General features: G+C 40.1%; 1 pseudogene; it reads left to right on the top strand.

Moving 5' to 3' along the window:
- The first annotated feature begins 3,185 nt into the window (after nt 1-3,185).
- On the top strand, nt 3,186-4,393 carry LOC122556627 (heterogeneous nuclear ribonucleoproteins A2/B1 pseudogene; annotated as a pseudogene).
- Nucleotides 4,394-6,946: the final 2,553 nt, after the last annotated feature.

Genomic DNA, 6,946 nt, shown 5'->3' with positions numbered 1-6,946 from the left:
TACATAATTAAGAAATGAATAGATTTCTAGACCTAAAGTTATTGAAGGATATGGGGATAGTGGAGGTGTGACATGAATTACCTTTTTCCTGCTCCCATTTCCTATGTTTCTATGAAATCTATGTTTAGGTGAAAGTGACAGATGAGCCTAGTATCATGGCTGGCTTAACTCATTGAAGTTTTGGCATACAGGAATGAAACTGAGGCATTTGCAAAGATCAGCTTGTTCAGTCAGAAGGGACTGTTAGAAGGAACATGATTATAGGGTAAGCGAGACTTGAAGGGTTGAGGTCTGAACGAACAAACACAAACACATTAGAAGCAGGAGTAGGTTACTGACACCTCCAGCCATTCCATAACACCTATGAATAATCTGATCTTAACCTCCATTTGACTTTCTTGCCTCACTGATCTTTAACCCCTTGCTTTTGAAGAATCCAATTGCTTCTGCTTCATAGAAGATTTGTTAGATTATTGCCAGTGTTTAGAGCCTTTTTGAATACAGAAACTAGTACTGGAGACAGTACTCAAGAGTTTTCACCAATACCCTCAAATTTTTTGGATTCATGCAATAGTATAATCAGGTCCTTCTGCAGTCTCTTCATTTTAGATAATTTTTTTTCAGTAAAACTGACCATATCACAATTTCCTATACTTTACGGTTTGCCAGATCTTTGCCCGCTCACTAATCTAATCTAAGTATACTCTTTTTTTTTTTTTTAAACTCCCTGGTGTCCTCTTTGTACATACCACCTTTTGTCATCAGCAAATTTAGTAACTTGCCTTCAGTCCCTCCTACATCATTTAAAGAAATTGTAGTAATTTCAGACCCAAGCACTGATCCTTGTTGCACACGACATAGCCATTTGAATTGGCAAGATGTAATGAGTAATGTGCACTGTTTCCTGTATGCTGGCTAATGTTCTATGCTAACAAAGATACCCTTGTATTGGGCTCTTTCCCAAATATCATTTGAGTCACTATCAAATGCCTTATGGAGGTCTTGAGTACAGTACATCTACTGGTTCCCTATTATCCACAAACATTTTACTAAATTTATTTGCTCGTTGAATGTGGGTGTCACTGGCCAGGCCAGCATTTATTAGCCATTAGTGCAATTTAGGGATGTCTATTTGCTGCAGTCCTTGGTGTGCAAGAACTCCCATAGTGCTGTTCAGAAGGGAGCTCCCAATTTTGTTTCACCAGCATGAAGGAATAAAGTATAGTTCCAAGTAAGGATGTCGAGTGGCTAAGAGGGGAACTTTCCAGCTTACTGAGCAAACTCTTATTCAGAACCTAATCCTGAGCTAATGTTGTGGTATTGTTCCAGCTGTTGTGGTCCTTCCAGGTGGTAGAGGCATGTTGGAAGGTGCTGCTGAAGTCTAGTTACAACAGGGCATCTTATAGATGGTTACCATGTAAATATGGGGTTTCAATTGGTCATTGAATGTCTTGTTGGTTCCTTCCTCCAGCCACATTTCTGAGGCAGATGTCTGCCACCCTCTGGAGGAGAGACTTTAATTTTTTTCCCTCCAAATCCATTCTAAATCATCTTCCTTTGAAAGCTGACTTTATTGATTGCTCTACTGGAGGGAAAACATCTTTCCTATCTATGCACCTCAAACATCTTGTAGACTTCAATTGGGGTATTGTTTGGCTGCTTCTACTCTATTTGGCAATCATCTTAGTGTGACAAGCAGAATTGCAGATAGTTAGGCAGCATGCTAACATTTTTTTGTAAACCTCCTAGCTCTGTATTCAATGCCTTAACAACAGGTAAACTTCATTTCTATTTTAAATTAGTTATCACCTCTTTTCTGCCAGTACTATTGCCTTCAAAGATCAATGGACATGCATATTTTAAGAACCCTCTGACCTGTTGCTGAATAGTAAAAACATATTCCTCCTTGTCCTCAAACACATGACTTTGACACGTTTCAGAATTAAATTAAATTTGCTGCAGTTTGGCCTATCTGTCACCCTGTAGTCTAAAACTTTAGTCACTACTTAGACATGAAAATTGGTGATATGCTATTTCATTAATGTACACCAACAGCAAGAGATCCAGCACCAAACCTTGTGTTACATCATTTGACATAGGCTTCCCCTTATTTAAAAACTTCCTTTGACTACCACTCTCTACTTCTGGCAACTTAACTAGTTTTGGAACTAAATTACCTTGCATCTCCTCCACAGGTGAGTTTAAAAAAACAAGAGCCCTACCATGCAATACTTTAGCAAGCATTTAATTAATGTTATATTGACTACATAAACTGCAGTACTTGCCATCTGCACATTTGTCACCACCTTCAACTCACTCACTCACTCACTCACTCACTCGTGAAGCCCTTGTAATCTCCTTTTTCCTTCCACAGCTGACTAGAATACATTTCCATTTGGGGTTGGGGATTTGATGATTTCCAAGCCACTAATGTTTTCCAATTTACAAACCTGCTGTTGTTCCTCTATGTTGCATCTGTATCTAAAGTAAAACTCAACTTCAGTTTTATGTCTTCTAGCTCCACACACAGATTGCCACTTTGATCCCTACTAGGCCTTGTGCCTTTCGTGCATAGGTAGAAATCAGGTGCTCTTGATTTTTTTTGGAGACTTTTTTAAAAAGTGGTTGACAAAACTGAATGGCTTTCAAGACTGTTAAAAGTTGATCACCTCCTCTGGACCTGTAGCCACATGAAGACCAAACCATGTGCAAATAACGATTTATATTTCTCTAAAGGGCAAAAGGGAAACAGATAAATTTATGATATTAACAAACATTTCTCAGTTATCATTACACTTTGAATCTAAAACTGAAATATTTAAAATTCACCAGCTTGCTTCTTGCATGTGTTCTTTGTAGTGATTCATGAAATGTAAGGTACAAATTTGAGGCACGGCTAATTTACTTAGGAAATTGCTTAGCAAAGCCTAAGCCTGAACGTTTCTGTTCGTTACTATAAATAAAGCCTGTGTTTCTGTTGGGGTGAGCACTAGCTTGCAGCTTGAGGTGATGATTCTCTCTCTCTCTGGAGGACAATGGAACAGACAGGGCTCCTCAACTGCAGCACAGAATGGGGCTGAGGTTACCTAGCAGCCAGGGAGGAGCCAATCAGAACGGCGGAACGGGGGTGTAGCCACGCCCCCTCCCTCCCCACTATATAAGGCGCTCATTAGGCAGGCAGTCAGTCTCCCGCAGTGTGAAGTGAAAGCAGTTGTTGCAACATGGCGAGGGAACAGCTCTGTAAGCTATTTGTTGGCGGGCTCAGCTTCGAAACGGTGGAGGGGAACCTGCGGAACCATTTTGAGCAGTGGGGGAAGCTAACTGACTGTGTTGTCGTACAAGATACGATCACCCGGCGCCCCCGAGGCTTCGGCTTTGTCACATATTCTTCGCCGAGCGAGGCGGATGCTGCAATGGCTGCTAGGCCTCATGTCTTAGATGGCCGCACGGTGGATCTGAAACGAGCTGTGCCAAGGGAAGACTCCAACAAACCTGGCTTCAACATGAAGGTAAAGAAGATCTTTGTTGGCGGTATAAAAGAGAACCTTGGCGAGAATGATTTACAAAGCTACTTCTCAGACTATGGTATGATTGAGAAAGTAGATGTGATCTGTGACCGAGAGACTGGCAAGAAAAGAGGCTTTGCCTTTGTGTACTTCGATGACCATGATTCTGTTGATAAAGCGGTAATACAGAAGTACCACATGATTAATGGCTACCGGTGTGAAGTCAAGAAAGGTTTGTCGAAGGAGGAGATGCAGAGCGGAACTAGACCTCGAGGCCGAGCTGGCAACTTTAGCCAGCGAAACGGTCGGAGTAATGGCAATTTTGGAAACGCGGCCGGGTATGGCGGCGGAGGCAGCTACTACAATGATAGAGGAAATCGAGGCGACGTCTATGGTGGTTATGGTGATGGGGGGTATCCTCGGCGTGATCGTTCTTTCTCGGGAGGCAGCTACGGTGATCGAATTCGGGATTACGGCTTTGGGAGCTATGGTGGAGGAGAAAGAGGAGGATACAATAATGACCATTTCGATGACATGTATGACAACTTTGGGAGTTACTCCCCTGAGCAGTCCAACTATGGTCCCATGAGAGGAGGGGGTGGCATGGAGAAATATGCTGGACCCTACAGGGGAGATTACGGTGTTAGTAATAGAAGCAGAGCCAGAGATTATGGAGGATATTCCTTTTAACATGCGCATGAATTTAATATGTAAGGGGGAGTATTTGATTTGTACACAAATGGCTCAAACTAAAAGTGAATTGTGTGTAAACTGTGTAAGGGGGACGTATTTGATATGTACATATGTAGCTACAAAGCTACATAATGTATTCAACTAATCAAGGATAATTGTATACTTTTTCACAATAAAAAATTGAGTTTACAGTCTGTCCAGTTTACCTTGCAAGTCTGAAATTACTTTTGTGATTAGCACTATCATTTATAACAATTTGGGAAGTTAGTAAGTGAGCACATCCTGTTTCTTTTTTTTTATAAAGATTAGACATAAACATGTTTATTCTAGAAAAAAAATGCTTTTAAATTTAAAATCCTGACGTTCTTCTCTTGAGTGGCTTCCTTTTTGGTATTGATAAGGCTGGGATTTGAAAGTTTTTAAGGTCAAGATACTTAATTCAAGTCTAAAAGACGTTAACCAGTTGAGCAGAGGCAGCTTCTGTCTATCAGTGATGGTTCTATTCACATTTTGGTAAATGCTCTTCATTACAAAAACACATGTGAAGTAATGGTATGGAAAAATGTCGACAAATGTTTTCACTTGGGGATGGATCTGTCAAGCAGGCTAATGATTAGTGGGTGGAACTTCTTAGTCTCTTCCCATTATGTCCAGTATTCAGCTAACTTGTCAAGAAAACATGACTTTTAGAATTTGATGAAGTGGATGTAACTTTTGGTCACTGAGCATTCTGGAGATAATTCATGTGGGAATGCCAAACACAATTTGGATTTGCCTGCCTGTTCCCTAGATGGGGCAGATCTGAATTCAAGTCTTGAGTTATTCATTTGAGTAGCTGAGATGGAGTTTCCCATTGCCTTCCTCTCAAAATATGCCATTCAGTACAATCATGACATCATCTACCCAAATTTTCCTTTTCTCATCCATTCTGCAAATTCCTTGCTGGCTTGAAAGATCAAAAGAATCTGGCTTTACCTTAAATGTCAATAATGGAGCATCCATAATTCTCTGGAAGAGAATTCCTAATATTCATGGCCCTTTTGCAATCTCTGCTCATTTCTTTCTAAACTGACTTCATCCTCTTTTTTTTTCCCCCCATTCTACATTTCCATAGTGAGGAGAAATAGTCTTGATGTACAGCCTGTCAAGCCCCTTCAGAGTCTTCTGTTTCAATTAGGTCAAACAACAGGGCAATTTGCTTAGTCTGCAATAATAGGAATACACTCTTCGGAGAAGCAAATATAGGACTTGCACTTGAGTCTTCATTCAAGTGGGCAACGATGGGCTAATCAAAATCATCGGATCGTGACTGGATATCAACCTGGTATTGTAAGAGCTGGCACTTGAATCTGTTTTGGAGCAATCTGCCATGAGAGTCTGAGCCCCATTCATCTGATGCAGAGTCCAGAATGAGGATCATTTGAGCTGTGGTCACAGTCCGGTGGTAAGTACCCTGCCAGAAGTTGATCTACTAATGAGACCTGGAGTGAGGCTTTACTTATCAGATTTGCCTGTGACTTATGTATGTGTTGCGTTTGATTTTCTTTTTTTCTTTTCCCTTCATGTACAGCAGCATCAATGGGACAGGGGAAAAAAAGTTCTCTATCAAAAACAGCTTATGGATGGCTAACTTCAGTTCTATTTCGTCACCATTGCTGTTAGCCAGGAATATGTGGAGGTGTTTTACGATGGGAAATAATCAGCACAAAAAGCAGACCAACTTCTTTAAAAGCCAACTGTAATGTGTGGAATGTTTGCTGGATTCTAGCACTCCTACCTATTGCATCTCTTCTTTCTCATTACAGTTAGCTTAGTTTTTTTTCTTCCTGCATCAGCTCAATTCTTGCCTACAATGTATTCCATCCCCTCCTTGCTCTGTATTCCTCCTGGAATGATTCAAGCCTATTTTTTCCACTGGAGCACAGGAGGTTGAAATCTCTGTTTTATAAATCTGATTTTATAAAATAATGAAGAATAGAGAAAAGGTGAATGGCAGGTGTCTCTTTTCCCAAAGGTGGCAGATTTCAAGACTAGGGAGCATATTTTTAGGGTGAGAGGTGAAAGATTTTAAAAAAAGACAGGCAGTTTTTTCACACTGGTTCGTGTGTGGAATTAACTTCCAGAGAAAGTGGTGGATGCAGGTACAGTTATAACATTTAGACAACTACATGAATAAGAAACATTGAAGTGAAATGGGCCTATCGAAGTAAGGTGGGACTACTTTAGTTTGGGATTATGGACTGAAAGGTCTGTTTCCATGCTGTATGACTCGTATCACTCTATGACTCTACTCTCCGTTTTGGTATTATGGTAATACACTAAGGTTCAGCCTGGTAGCCATCATAATTGAGTTCATCCAGTCTAATCCTTAAGTTGCTATTGATTCTTGTCCTGTCACATGTTTCAGCAGCATAGCATATGTGAAAATCCTACCATGACTTTTGCCCAAACTCCATTTTGTTGTGACAAGTTTTACTCCTTCCATTTCATCTTTCCTTTGGCATATTCTAAAGCATTTTATGTAAAATTAAATACTTTTGAAGAGTAATTCACTTAATGCAAGAAATGCAATGCCAGTTGTGCAAGTTCCTTTGCTACAAGCAGTCATGAGAATCACCAGCCAATTTAAATTCAACTAATTAAATAAATCTTTAACTCTAGATTTATTTTATTTTAAACATCAATTTCCATTGTGGCAAAAGACCGATTTATAACAAAATCCAATTTTAAAAAGCTGGTATCAGTAA

Source organism: Chiloscyllium plagiosum, unplaced genomic scaffold (assembly GCF_037043375.1).
Source record: "Chiloscyllium plagiosum isolate Xiang-an unplaced genomic scaffold, Cpla_swu_hap1 HiC_scaffold_16, whole genome shotgun sequence".
Classification (NCBI taxonomy): Eukaryota; Metazoa; Chordata; class Chondrichthyes; order Orectolobiformes; family Hemiscylliidae; genus Chiloscyllium; species Chiloscyllium plagiosum.
This window is presented reverse-complemented; position numbering and strand designations above follow the sequence as displayed.